Source organism: Phocoena sinus, chromosome 6, assembly GCF_008692025.1.
Source record: "Phocoena sinus isolate mPhoSin1 chromosome 6, mPhoSin1.pri, whole genome shotgun sequence".
Classification (NCBI taxonomy): domain Eukaryota; kingdom Metazoa; phylum Chordata; class Mammalia; order Artiodactyla; family Phocoenidae; genus Phocoena; species Phocoena sinus.
The window spans coordinates 31,338,048-31,352,483 of record NC_045768.1 but is presented as its reverse complement, the minus strand read 5'-3'; the positions used below and the strand labels follow the sequence as shown (position 1 = coordinate 31,352,483).

The 14,436-nt window shown below is 40.7% G+C and overlaps 1 protein-coding gene across 1 annotated transcript in view; it reads left to right on the top strand.

Moving 5' to 3' along the window:
• The first annotated feature begins 1,190 nt into the window (after positions 1 to 1,190).
• The window catches only part of PLPPR1 (phospholipid phosphatase related 1), a 370,056-nt gene continuing 356,810 nt past the window's right edge, over positions 1,191 to 14,436 (top strand). Inside the window, exon 1 of the mRNA XM_032635155.1 lies at positions 1,191 to 1,267. The gene's annotated coding sequence lies outside the window, so the exon portion shown is untranslated. The remainder of the gene's footprint in view (positions 1,268 to 14,436) is intronic.

Genomic DNA, 14,436 nt, shown 5'->3' with positions numbered 1-14,436 from the left:
CTGTGATTTTAGAATTTACATTTCAAAGTTCCTGCTTAGAACATGAGATATGAAAGCTCTGATAGGCCTATACTTGTGACTGTTTTAAAAATGACAAAATTTTGATCTACTCAGTGGGAATCGTTGTGAAAAAATTCTTTTAAAAGGAGTAATAAAGGGCATTGAGACTGAAAAACATGAAACATAAAGCCCACCCTTTGTGTGATGATTTAAAGTGAACACCTAGTTATCTAAATGGTGATATTTCCATAAGAATTTGTTATGATGGGCATGTAAATTTACATCTTCATGTACTAGGGCATTCTGACTTATGACTGTGGGGATATGAAGTTGCCATATATCAAGCAGATTCCCCACCCCACATGCAGATTTCAAGTCTATAAATCTGAGCAATCCACAAACCATATTAGATGCCACAAGCATCTAATATGTGTCCTTGCCAGGTACATATTAGATGCTCAATAAATACTTGTTGGATGAATTGAATCCAAAGGAAACTTACATGCGTAACTTGCTTACCAGCCTGCACAATTTAAACAATACCTGCCACAAGCAAGTGCTTCAGAAATGAATCCTCCCATACTAACCTCTTCAGACCTGGAAGATGAGCAACATTCTTTTGTTGGTCTTTGTGATCTGGTGCTACCTGTATCTACAAAGCTCCCCTCAATCACTTCAGCCAACACTGAGTTTTTCTCATGCAAACACCCACAGCACTTAACCTAGTTCATATTTCTGCCATTTGTACTTTGAAAATATTGCATCTCCAAAAGCACTGTGAAATTCTTAAAAGCAGAGATAATGTCCCGTTATTCTTGTGGGTTCCATTGTACGTATCACAGAGCAGGAATTCAATAAAAAATTTATTAAATTGATTTTCCTGCTTTGATAGGTGATTGTTGATAACAGTTTATTTGTTAAATATTTCTGTCACATATTTCAGGCAAGGCTGAAACCTTCCAGACTCAGCCAAACAAAATATGTCATTGCTTTAAGAAATTTTCTTATGACAGCCTTCGAAACCCCCATAATATATCTCTCGATAAAAGAGGCATAGGCATCTTTCTCCAAGTCTCCGCTAGGCATGGTTGTCACTGTATTTCCCCAAGGTAGAGGTGAGAATAGCTTTTGTTAGAGTTCCATCAGGTACTTCTGGTTGATATTTTTTCTCTATTTTTTTAAGGGTCAACTGAGCATGATTTTGGCATGATTATTTCAACCAATCAATACTCTGAGAACAACCCTTCTAAATCATGAGGAGACATAAGTAAGTATTTTTAAATGCATTTAATAGCTGATATTCCTGGAAGTTTAATCTAGATCATATCCTCTGCTAGGTGCTTCAGTGACAGAGTTTATTTTATCTTTGCAGCAGCACTGGGAGCTAAGTGATGTATCACATAGCGAGAAACTGAGGCTCAGAGAATTAAAGTCACTTTCCCAATGTCGTGGGGCCAGGAAACGCAGAGCTGGGACTGGGACCCAGACTGTCTCTAAAACTATGCTAATACAATAGCCACTGGCTATATGTGACTCTACTTAAATCACAAAAAACAAAAAATTCAGTTTCTCAGTCGCACTAACCACACTGCAAATGCTCAGTAGCCACGTTTGACTAATGGCCGCCGTATCGGACAAAGCAGATATAGAACATTTCCACCACTGCAAAAGTTCTATTGGACAGCACTGCTGTAGTGCCTCTACCTGCGGGTGGCTTGCTGGCCTTGTGCCTCTTGAGGAACTCACCACAGAAGGGCCTGGGAGCTGGAGAGGGCAACTTTTGGACAGGTGTGTGTGTGTGTGAATGAAGACGTGAGCAGTAGAGTGGGTGAGGAAAGGAAGAGCTCTAGTACACCCTGGACCTAGGTTGGTGTCCTCAGTAGGGACTGAGGTCTCCCTGGAATAGACCGTGGAACAGCTGCAGTGGGGGAGGATCTTCCCGTCTCCCCACCAGAGAGGAAGGGAGTCTGGGGAGCTAGTTTAAAGGCTAAGTGGCTGGGCTGGAGAGAGGAAGGAAAAAAGAAGAAAGCTGTACATCAGACAGCAATAACCATCCACCCCCACCTGGACTATGTCTGTCCTAAGGGCCCGCTCCCGCTGGAGAAACACGATTTCACCCAGGCCCCTGGGAGGGCGCTGGAGAAGTGTGCGAGCACAGCATATACTTGACGGCCTTTGACTGACTGGCCTCCTTGGGTCCACTGGGGCTTGGATGGCCTGACCACTGCAGAGCCACTATCTGAATTCCTGACAGACTCTCAGGACTGATATTCTGATTGCTTTACACATGCTGACTAGCATTCCAGTACAGACCGACCGTCTCAGACACAGTGACCACTCCAGATATGCACTGAAATAAAAATGACAACTATGGCTTACACTCAATACGTTCCAGATACTATGTCTAGGTATTGTAAGGTAGTAAGTATAAGCTGTAGTTATCATTTTTATTTATTTATATTTTATTCATATATATTCTTTGAATTTCCAAAGAATTTTATTGTTATCATCATACTTATTTTATACACGAGGAAACAGGCACAGTGACTTGATAACACAGCTACCAAGGGGCAAAGTGGCAGGTGAGCCTGGTCAGCCTAGGCCCTTGGTCCGTATTTTTAACCACTACGCTGAGCTGCTTTGCTGGCCCAGCGTGGATATCACTCCAAGTTGCAATCCTCTATGTGCTTTATCTGTAAAACACTGGGTATTCAGTGTGGCATGGTTTTTGTGTGATTACTCCAGCTACAGACAGGTATCCACTGAGCTTCTAGAAACTGCTTATTTTGATTTAAAAATACCAACAGTGGTGACAAGCATTTAGTAATTGGCAGAATTTTCATCTTTATTTTATATCAGACTAAGAAGTTCTACCCTGTCCGGTGGTAAGTAATTTTTTACTTATTTTGAATTTTGTATAGTGCTTTAAATAAGTATTTATAAATGTATATATTTTTGAGTTTGTCTCAGGGGCAAGAGTTTGATTTCAATTGTTTATCTCTCCTGATAGCTGTTTTTAGTCACCAACAACTGGGTGCTATTCTCTCAACAGCATAATCATTAAGTCCAGGAAGCATTATCTGAGAATAATACAAGTAGTAATTAAAAAAGTAGAGTGCAACCATTAATATTCCATTAATTGTTATTAATGTAGGCCTTGCCAGTACTGCTAATATAAAACACAAAGGGCTAATTTTTAGAAAATTAGTACTGCAGTGTCATGAACATAAACAAACTGGAAAAACAAAAACCCAGAGGCTTCTTTAGATTGGTTGAGACAGCTGAAAGCTATCAGTTAATTCTACTATGTAAGTAACGCTCTTGTCAGCAATGTGTTGAAGACCAAAGAATTTGGAAAATGATTAAAAATTGAAGAATGTTCTCTGAGCGTATGGTAGATGTGGCATCAAACTCAACGCCAAACACAAGTCTGTCAAGTAGGGGCAATTTCTTACGTATGAGGTGATTGGGAAACTTAGACCAACTCCAAGTTGCCACATTGGGGGCTTTTGAGTCGTTTCATCAACCTAAATAAGAGGCCAAAACTAAACTGCAATTTTGGGGAAGTCTATCAGGACCTGAACGAGGCCATGGGTGGAGAACAGATTGCAGCAGTGATAAACCAGTTTGTACTGCATGGGCTCAGATGGGGCTAACCCAAGAGCAAGGACAAGACAAACTTATAAGACCAGCTAAGTTATAGCTTCAGACAAGGCCACTTTGTGTAAGTGTGACTGGGAGGATTCAGAGGCTGAGGGAAGCCTCTGAAAACAGCACTGGTGTTCACAAAACAAATGCCGTCTTTAGCAGTGGTGATGAATCATGTGTGACAGCCCCGCCCGCACGAGCCCTCAGCCTCATTCCTCAAAGGAGGGTGAATGAGCTAAAGATGTATAATGACTCCTTTCAACTTTAAGCATGTGTAACATTTAATAAGGCTGATGGGGGTTATACCTGCAGAACATTAGTCTTTTAAATGTGCCTTTTGAGCTCTAAGAAACCTAAATATCTTGGAGGTTGTTTGTTTGGTGTTTGTTTATTAAGAATCTGGAGAGGCTTAAAACAAGAATGTAAATAAATCATGGTAAAATTTAAATAAAGAATATAGGAAGGCAAGAGCAGGATAAATACAGGTATGCTTGGAAAAACAAGTGAGATTCTCTCGAGGCTGATCTATTTGTTCCTGTAGTCCTCATTACAGTGTAGGCCTCTGCCCAGTAAAGCCTGTTTGACAAGCGACAAAGGGTGGTTGGAAAGAGCAGGTCATGTGGATTGCCATATTTGGCTTGAAATCCAGAAATTTAAACAATGCCACTCACAGAAGGCAATAACCAACACTCAGCCGCCACACATTTATTTCTTCATGTAATAGATGTATTTATCATATAGCATAGAACAGTCTGAAAAGTTACACTCTCTCATGTGACTGATTTTATACATGGTAGAAAAAAGTGCCCTTTGAGCCAAAATTTAATAGATATTAATTATATAGGAAGTAATGATTTTAAGAAAAATGCCCACAATTAAAAATTAAATTGAGTTTTGTTCATTTCTGGTTCTGCATGTAAGAGCTTAGAAGTCACCACACTGTCCTAACGACAAGTGAAAAGCTGAACAGACTGAAAAAGATCGACTTTTCTTGAGTCCATAAGAGAGGAGAGGACACAGGGCTAACCACTGCCCCAAAGATTGGAGAGACAGACCTGCGAATGCTGGTCGTTAGGGCTTCCCCCAGCAGAGACTCAGGAGTGGAAATGGCCAGGGGAACCAGTACTGCTGGGGTAGGAAAACCTGAACTGTAGTTGAGGAAATGCTGGCCGCTCAGTGCAGCAACTCTGAGAGTGAAAAACTCTGCGAGGACCCAGTCGCAGGGCCCGGGAGGACTATTTTGTGAGATTTACCTCCAGGAGTTTGACCAGGTTCTCACAGTAAAAATGAGGAAAATCCCCTCTTGTTTGCAGCAGGGGGTGGGAAAGGAAGCATTCTGAAATCCACCAGTTCCTAAGGAGGCTGGCCCTCAGGAGAAACTAGTTAACTAGAGCCAACTTGTTGGGGTATTATCAGAGAGTAACCCCCCAAGGGGAAGGGAAATCCCCAACTCCAGCCCACTCTAGCCATCCTGCACCACCTGAGGGAGGAGGAGAATACTGAGAAACACTTGAGGGAAGTCTGCAGTACAGAGGCCTAGTCTCACTAAAAGGACCTAAAACTGCTGTTAAAAAAATCAAGTATAAAAAAAAATCAAGTGAGTTGCTCTTTGACTGCCCAAACCAGAATCCAACTGTCTTTTTTCCTTCAAAAGGTAATTAAAAATCCTATGGACAATAGTCTCTTAAGCCCAGGGAATCAATGATTTTTCAAAGGAAGGCTTTTGAATCTGAACAATATTTGAATAGGTAAAGAAGAGGTGGAAAAATTATGTTCTTTCTTTGTTTAATAATATAAATGCATTTATTCTACCTCTACTACTATTCTGAAGGGAAATGTAAGACAAGACTTTGCATAAATGAGTCTACCTACTTCCTTGAAAACTCTTAGGGTCGTCGTGCTCTGGATTTTCCCCTAGCAGAGAAATTGGCTGATAGTGTTTTCACAAGGCTGCGGCCTAGCCAGATAATGATTGCTATCAAGGAAGAGGGAGTTTGGGGGACATAAATGACAGAAGTTGAAAAATTAAATTACATTAAAAATAAATATAGTCAATTTGAGTTTTGTAAATAATTCAGTTCATGGATTTGATTTACTTTGACGAGAGATCTATTTACTTAGTTTTTAAGAAATGAAGGGTTTTTTTTAATTTCCAAATTATAGCTATAGAAATCAAGGGTTGGTTACATTACTCAGCCTTCTAGAAAGTAGCGAATGGTATCAACCATGATGTTTTTAAAATGGAAAAGAAATAAAAAATTCTTTCTTCCTTCCCTCTCTTGCTCTCTCCCTTCCTTCATTCATTTCTTTCTTTGTTCCTTTTATTAAATCAGTTTATTTTGATGAATTTATAACTACTGATCTCTGGTTAGAAAAACTAATTTGTGAAATACACAGTTGGTTTAATACACAGTTGGGAAAATGGTTTACTCTGATTTCCTACTTATTTTTTTACTCGTACTCTCAACTGTTGGTCTACAGTTACATCATGTCTGTGGGGTGCAGGGGTGCAGGTCCCTGGGGAGAGGCCAGAGAGTGGGGCAACTGGATGTAGCCTAGGAAGCTGAAGGAGACTGACTAGTCTTTCTACTCCAGGGCCTTCCAACAGCAGGCTGATGGATGAAGTTGGATTAACAGAATGACAGAGAACACTTCCCTGTTTGGTCTGCTCACCATTTGTAGTTTTGCATTTGACTGTCCCAAAGTGGAAAATCTAATGAAAACATTTGGAGAGAAATGTGAGGTGCATTGTTCCCCCCGACACCCTTTCTTACACTACCTGTGCTCCCCAAAGTATTCTAAAGGGATAAATGGGTTGAGATTGGTCTTGGCAGCATGTCCTCATGCTTATATCTCTTCTGGGTTAACGTGTTATGCGAGAAAAGATGGCGTCTTTTAACATGTGACTCAGTGGGGATCTATTTTCATTTTAGGGTCTTTGCATATCTAAAAATCTCTAATGTTGAAGGCCATTGCTTGGGCTGAAGTGATTGGAGTGCCAGAACATACAAAGATCTGAAAGTAGCTCATTCATTAATTTATTTATTCATTCAATATATATATATATACCCATTCTATGACAACCACTGTTATAGGCAAACTATTAAAAGAAGAAGACTTCTACCCAGAGAGTAGAAGATGAGTCCATTGTCCAATGGGTTGTCCATCTAGGTGATATTCAGTTATATACCTAGATCCCAGACTTCCAGTCTCGGATTTGGCAAGTCCTAGGTATGGTTCATTATCTTCAAGGGTGCACGAGAACCATGGTTATGAACTATCAGATGATTTCTTCCTTGAAGTTTTATACCTTTTCCCTTCGTTTATCGTTATCAAATTTCTTGAACAATGTGTTTTCAGACAAGGGGTCCTACCTTAGAATTTTAGGTAAATCCAACATTAACACATATGCAGTATAACTTTAACAACACAGAACAGAATTTAAAATAATCTAACAAATACTCCTTACTTGTAGCTTTACTGAGAAGTCCCATGTATCTAATTTCAGTTAGGGACTCTGCTACAAAACCTTAGTACCACCTACTGGGGCTGAATTGAGAAACAGATCTGAAGGCCCAGACCAGGAGGTTAGGAAGAATATACAGCTTTCTTTACATAATAATGGTAACAAGGAAAGATATCATGTACTGAGTATATACTAAGTGCCATATGTGAATTATGATCTTGTCCATCTTTCAAGTTTGGAGAGGAAAAAAAGAGCCATTCTAGAAGCCAGGAAGGTGTGCTTGTTTGTCTTTCTGAGTATAAATTTGTTTGATGGTTACACATAGGTCTACTGAAGCAATGTTGTACTTGGACAAATAATAGCCCAAATATCTCAAGATATGCAACTAAATACAGCTCTGCTTCCACTGATCAGGAACTGAAAAAGCTGCATTTATTTTCAGTCAGTTGTTGTTGTTGCTCGTTTTCTGTTTAAACTACAAGAACAAAAGGAGGATCTCAAATAAAGATTGTTGGGTTCAGCTCTCAAATCCCGAAGAGCTGACGAAAACTAGAATCCCTAGATTCAACCATACCTGCTAATAGGAATACAAACCAAGAGCTCGTGGGGCTCCCACAAGGACTCCTTGGAGAGTATATCAAGAGTTTGTGCATGCATAAGTCCTTGAATCTGTAGACTGAGGATTAGAAATGTCCTTATTTATTTGTTCAACAGTATCAGCAAAGTAGTCCTTAGAGTATATTGCTATAATAGTACCAAGGCAGCTGTAAAAAAATCACATCAAGATGAAAATGCTGATGATTACTGACATAAGTATTATGTGTGTAGTGTATCTTACCTTCACAGACAAATCTAAGTGTTTGGCTTAAATAATTGCAAGACTTTCTAACTCCTTTGACTTGAGGAAAGGAAAAATTAAGTATCAAGTGATCCTTGTCACAGAGGAGGGATACGCTACTGTAAAACACAGAAACAAAGAACTTTCTGGCTTTTGTTTCCAAAAACCTAAAATTTTAGGAATCTGTAGAGGCATAGACAAAATCTGTAGGCATAGACAAAATATTTGAGAATTTTGAGAGAGAGGGTTCCCTTCCTCCATCTCCCAAACCAGACTAGAAAATGTTTCTTTAGAAGAGTAGGGGGTGTGGGGGAGTAATGGAGGGGAAGTGAAAGAGTAGAGGTGTTGAGGGTTTGCAGAGAGTGAGCTTGTATCCTGCTCCCAAGGCAGATCCTGAAGCTGGGACATTCAGTGATTTCCATCTCCTTGTCCACTTGGTTCTGCAGTGACAAATCAGAGTTAATCTCGAGACTCCTGTGAGTAACTCTGGAACAAAGGCTCATTCTCTCCCTTTGGAGAGTGTGATGAACCATTTTCATCAGCATGAGGGAAGCTGCCTTCAACCCAGAGCTGACTAACAAATGAGAGAAAAACCAAGGCAAGTTCAGCACACCATTGGAGCCCTGATCGATATCGAGAACTGATGTGTTAAATTGCATGCCCACTCTGTCTTACCATTTTTCATCTACGTAATATAGCTCCCTTATTATTAATTAAGCCAATCTGAATTAGGTATTCGGTTACTTGGAATCAATAGTATCTAACCTGGAAAGCCAAGTCCTATTTTTTATGTACTTTCTGTGTGTGTCCAAAGCTTTAGACATAAACTCAATCTCCGTGCTGCTCTGGGAAGTGAACATCATTAGCTCCATTTTACAAATCATAAAAGCCAAGACTCAGAATCATTGCTTAAGGTGGCAGAGCAGGGACTTGGATCTGGCTCCATCAAGACCAAAAGCCTAGACTCTTTCCTCTTTTGTCATATTATATCCCAATTATGGATCCCAGATCACCTGCAGATGTTTCATTAAAGTTCTGTGTTCATTGTGTTACATGCCTTTTCTGACTTCTCTCTGGAACGACTTCCAACAACCAATGCTTTTGAGGTACAGGGCACACAAAAGCACTTTTTCTTCCTTTTTTTTTTTTTTTTACTACCAAACCCCCGAGGAGATTCAGGAAATACAAATCAAAGTTGTAATAACGGATTAGAATCTATTTTGAAATAGACTCAAGTATTTAGGGAGCAGAATTGAATGCACTTCTTTTAAAGCCTGCCTGAAATGGCAACAGGAAGTAGCAGAAAGGGTGGGCGTTTGGAGTTAGATAGACACAGGTAAAAATTCCAGCTTTAGGACATACGGGTTTACAGGTGGCAGATTAGTTGTGCCTAACAGATATGCCATCAAAATCCCATTGAAAGTCCAAAAGAATATGAAAAAATAGCAAAATTAACAATAGCAATGACAATTAAAGAAGAGACTATTGTTCAAACTCTGACCTGCCTTTTCTTAACTGCATCATTGAAGGTGAAGGATTGAGAAGCACTTTCCTAGAAGACATACCATGTGTTCTACCTAAAATAGTCCCTCCAGAAGGTATTGAAAAACTCGAATCGATCCTCCCTCTATACACCTACTCCAGGATAATGAAGGGTCACACAGTCAGAAAAACTCAGAGCCATTATACAGTTATGCATGAAATGTCTTCTAAGCCAGACTAAGCAGGCTGCTAGGCTCTTCCCCACTCTGACAGTTTCCCAGCCTGTCAGCCTTCAAATGGTGAGTCCCTCTCTAATCCACATAGTGTGTACAACTCCAAAGGCACCATATTGCAGGAGGGAGAGAAGCCTGGAGAAAAGTACGTTGTATGATGCACTATGAGAGTAGTCTCTTGTGTGGATGTTTCTTTCAGCCAAAGAAATGAAAACAGAGGTGGAGACAGAGTAGTGAATACAGGGTGCTGAGAGAAACTACCGGATTAAGGAAGGAGAGATCCAACCTCAACCTAGTGGACCATCACTAGATGAATATCTGCTAGGAATCATACATGAAGCTGTGGGCTCTGTGCAGACCTTCAAGCCCTCTGTTTAGATGTGTGAAGGAAAGTGGCTGCATCTGGATGCGTAGTAAGGGGAAGGAGTGACAATCGGGCAAAGCTGTCTCATGACAAACATTGGTTTTGGATTGAAAGATGAGTAAACAGAAAAACAAAACACACAAACTACAGGAGGCAATTTAAAAAATGTTGACAAGGGATGGATATTCAATAAATGTGAGTGTGCTGAAATAACATTTTGAGATATTAACCTATTTTTTTTTCCCCTGATACTTCACTTTTTCCTGTACCTTCCACCGCTACCCCATTCAAGGAGCTGGCAGTTCTGTGCTCTTTGCTCAGGGCAGGGATGGGATAGGGCAGAAGACAGAAACAAGGGAGTATTATACCTCTGTCTCCAAGAGCCTAGGCCCTTAGGGGACTGGAGAAGACTTTAGGCATGGCCAAAATGTTAGGGTTAAAGAGAAAGAGGTCTACCTTTCCACCCCAACTACAGGAAGGGAGATGGATTGTCTCAGGGAGATGGACCCTCTATCCTGCTTTCTGGAGGAAGCCTAGGGTTCAAAGAGAAAATAGGTGTGCTAAATTTAGGGGGAATGGGTCTTGGCCAGTTGGGTACAGATTTTGGTGTCCTAATGTGATAGGGAAAGATTCAAATATATTTTGTGCCTGTAAACTGAAGGGAAATAGGAGAGAGAGCCATTAGACCTGAAGGGGGCAGGTGGGGAGAAGCTCATGATATTTCAGTGGTGACCTGTGCAGATTAATGACAGAGAACCAGAAGAGGTAATAGCTACCTCAGAAGAAATCTGCATGGACATAGGACATTGAATACCAGATTAGAGTACCACCCCTTTCATCAAATGCCATGGCACTGTGTAAGTTACTTAAAACTTTTAGACACAACTCTAAGGCAGGGGAAGGGAACCCCAAATTATCTGAGATTAAGTTTCTGCCATCTTGGTGGAATGGGAAATAGGCATTAGGTCAAGTTTTTAATAATTATTATAAAGTTATATTTATTTTCACACCTGAGATATAAACTGAGATACATATTAACTACCTTGGCTATAATATTACTTTTATATCACAGCCTTCACGTGAGTGCATTCTGTGCTCAATAAAGGCAGTCTTTTAAAATAAGGTAAATAAAACCAAATTTTATTGATAATATTATGCCACTTTTTGAGGTAACTGGAGATTAGGTTGTAATTTGCTACATAATAAAGACTTCAGACTTAATCTAGAGACTTAATTCAGGTGGTTCAGCAGTTTATTGACCCAAGAGTCAGTAAAAAATGTAAGTGCAAACTTGACTTCATCATTTCTCACTCTTGTGAGTCAAGTATATATACCCAATGGTGTAAAATCGGAATTCCTCTTAATGTAATACATTTGCATGACAGTTCCCTGACCTTGGGCTAAACGAGAGCAGTAGAAAGCTCATTTATATAACTGAAAACCATCTGTAAAAGCAGCCAGCTTTTAAGCTGCCTTTAGATCAAAGTGGATATTTGGAGTGAAGCTGCTTATAGGTCCATAGAGCACTGATGCTGGTCGTTTTCTCCTTGAGATTGGAGCCAGCCAGCCTCTGAAACCCCATCCCAGCATCTCTACTGTTTAACTGGCAGGTAAACTTTTCAAGTAACCTTGTGAGACAAATAATTCATATGATGACGTGTCACATTTTATTACTGTCTTCCAAAAATAAAAGATAGAGAAGTATATTTGCTGCCACAATTTCCATATAACAGAAAAAAAATATAATCTGTTTCTGATTTTTATTCCATTGTGCTAATAGCTTCAGAAGAACTGTGTGCTGATCTTTTAAGCTGTCTATATAGTGTCATTTTGTGTACTTTGGATAGCTTTTCTCATTCCTATTTTTCTTTATAAATCCTCACAAATATTTCACTTGGAAATGTTCTATTCAGTTGCTTTTTTCATTTTATAATTCTAAGTGCTTCCTATGTGCTAACCACTGTGCTTTATGCTGACTTTGTGGAAATAAATAAGACAGTCTTTTCCTCCTTCAAGGAGGAAAGAGGTTCTTGGGGGACGCAACGGGTGCACACATCATTACAATTCCGTGATATAAGAATTTTGATAAGGACTTGGAGTCAGCATACTTTGTGTGTGGAATGGCTAAGTGGGAAAAATCTCAAACCATCAGTGTTGGTGAGGATGTGTTATGACAGGCAGAAAGAGCCGGGCTCAGCTGCCTGTGCCCATTTGTAGCTCTAAGTCCTATCAAAGAGTTACTTTTCTCTCCAAGGGAGCTACTTTTCTCACCTCTCCCATCCCAGTAGGGCTGGTAAAAATGTGTGCGGTATGCCCAGGGGCAGAATTCAGGACTCAGAGGTTCTCACATGGGAGAAGACAGGCAGAGTCCCAGACAGTGCCAGGCAGCAGAGTGAGAGAAGTCATTACCGGAATCAGGGAGGTTACTGAGAATTTAACAAGCAGGGGAACACACTGGGAAATTACCTTGTGTTTTGTTTTTCATTGCTGTGGCCTCAGCAAGAATTGAGAGTCCTGTGGATTACTACCTTAAGAGGTTAATGAAGGCATAGCATGCGTAAGGCCCTGGCTCTCCTTACTTCTAGAAAAGGCAAAAAAGCTTTTAGGTAGTCCTAAATCCTGCTGGCCACATCAAGATGTTTCTGGTGATAATCAGGGGCTGTTATGGGAGAACAAGAAGTAAGGACAGGGCTTCCCTGGTGGCGCAGTGGTTGAGAGTCCGCCTGCCGATGCAGGGTACACGGGTTCGTGCCCCAGTCTGGGAGGATCCCACATGCCGCGGAGCGGCTGGGCCCGTGAGCCATGGCCGCTGAGCCTGTGCGTCCGGAGCCTGTGCTCCGCAACGGGAGAGGCCGCAACAGTGAGAGGCCCGCATACCGCAAAAAGCAAAAAAAAAAAAAAAAAAAAAAAAGAAGTAAGGACAAACCCGTTGTGTTTCAGACCACTGGTACCATGCGGCCACGAGGAGGGACATCAAGTAACCACAGACTGAGAGGCAGGGCTCCCTACCCCAAACTGGAAGTCTCGTGGATTTCTCTTCAGGCTCATGTAAAAACGGAAGAGAGGGAAGGGGGAGAGAGTCCCTGGGTGACCAATATCAGACTTCTCATGAATCTTGACAGGTGACTCTCTGAGTTGGTTATAAATCAGACTTAGCCTTGGAACTATTGACATTTTGGATGAGATAATTACTTTTTGTGGGCACTATTCTGTGCGTTACAGGATGTTGGACAACATCTATGACCTTTACCTGTGGGATGTCAGTAGCACTCACCCCACCAGTGTGATCACCAGACAATGCCAAATGTCTCTTGGGGTTCTTCAGTTGAGAATCATTAAATAAATAGGACAAAATGGGAAAAAGACATTATTTGAACATGAGCCCTGTAGAACAGGTCAGATCCATTACACCTGAGTAACAAGTAACGCGTGGCAGACATTTTGTATACTTACTGGCATAAGCAAACTTCTTTAGCAGTGATAGAAGAGGACATTAAGAGACCCCAAACAAACAGAGACATCTCAGTGCAGTCAGGGTTGGATTTGGGGAAAGAAACCAACAACACATATACAGTGAGAAAAAATGAACCAAACCAGAACAGAGCAGAAGCCTTTAGTTACATCGGTGAAGCCTTTTTACCAGGTCCCTAATGAGGAAGAGTTCAACATTTATATCAATTTCCAAATAAATATTCTTTACAATTTTTAAATAGAAGTTACCCATAAACCATGTGTGCAGAGTTTTTATTGCAGAACACCTGCATTATCAAGAACACCTCTTGTTTTCCTTATATAGTCCTTGATCAAAGAGTACATTAGCTAGTTTTGAATCCTGAGTAAGCCCTAACTGAATACTAGAGTCAGGTATCTGGTGCTTAGGCTTGTTGGGGCAAAGCTAGGTGAGCTGGGAGAGCCTTTTAGAGGGTGTTGCTTCTACCTTGCTTCTCTGAGTCAAGAAGGAAGGAGTCAACACATCCAATTCCTCATCCAGACATTCCTCAAGCCTCCCTTTTATGACTTGTTTCCTTTTTTCAAGCTGCCTTTGGTGTTTATTAGAGAATCTCAGTGGGGCCCAAAGTGGGTGGGATCCACAGGATTTTGTGGCCCCACTGTGAGGCCCTCCCTGGGCTCTCTCTGAGCTGTGGCACCTGATTTCTGAGATTCATTCTCCTGAGCCCATCTTTATCTCATCCAGGATATATACTTTTTATCTCCACTGTCATTTATTGCTTCTGAATTATTATCACAGAATTTGAGGATGGGAATTAACCTGAAAAATTATCTAGTTCAGTATCTTTTTCCCTTCACGTATGTGTAAACTGAGGACCAGAGAGGCAGCCTAGATTAAGGAGAGTATACAGGAAAGAGGGGTGAAACATCAGGAACACCAACATTTAAAGGACAA